Source organism: Penaeus monodon, chromosome 28 (genome assembly GCF_015228065.2).
Source record: "Penaeus monodon isolate SGIC_2016 chromosome 28, NSTDA_Pmon_1, whole genome shotgun sequence".
NCBI classification, from domain to species: domain Eukaryota; kingdom Metazoa; phylum Arthropoda; class Malacostraca; order Decapoda; family Penaeidae; genus Penaeus; species Penaeus monodon.
In genome coordinates, this window is record NC_051413.1 from 10,515,604 (window position 1) to 10,516,039 (window position 436).

Below are 436 nucleotides of genomic sequence, written 5' to 3' on the forward strand. Positions count from 1 at the left end.
AAATTTTCTTTTTTTTTTCCAAAACCTTTCTATGTTTGTCTCCCTTTCGTGTGCCGTCGCTTCTTTCTCTCCTTTTAATTTTTAGTTTTTTCTTCCCCTTTCCCCCTTTCCTCCCCCTTATTTTCCCCCTCTAAAAACTTCTCCCTTTTATCTCATCTAAACAGAAAGGACGGGTATTTTGTTTTTCAGTGTTGGGTTTCCGTACGAAAATCGATAAAGCACGTCCCCTTGCTTATTAGTTCAAAAAAAATCACACGCCGTCATGCAAATTACTGGAAAAAATTTAATTTTCCTGATATTTACGCACTGTTTTTATACCCTTTGGATAGAAGATGGGGTTTTGTCTATTTACTCCAGAAACAGATGAAATTAGCATTTATGCAAAACACGTGTCAAGCAATCCCTTAGGCAAAAACACAGCTTTCACTGTGATATA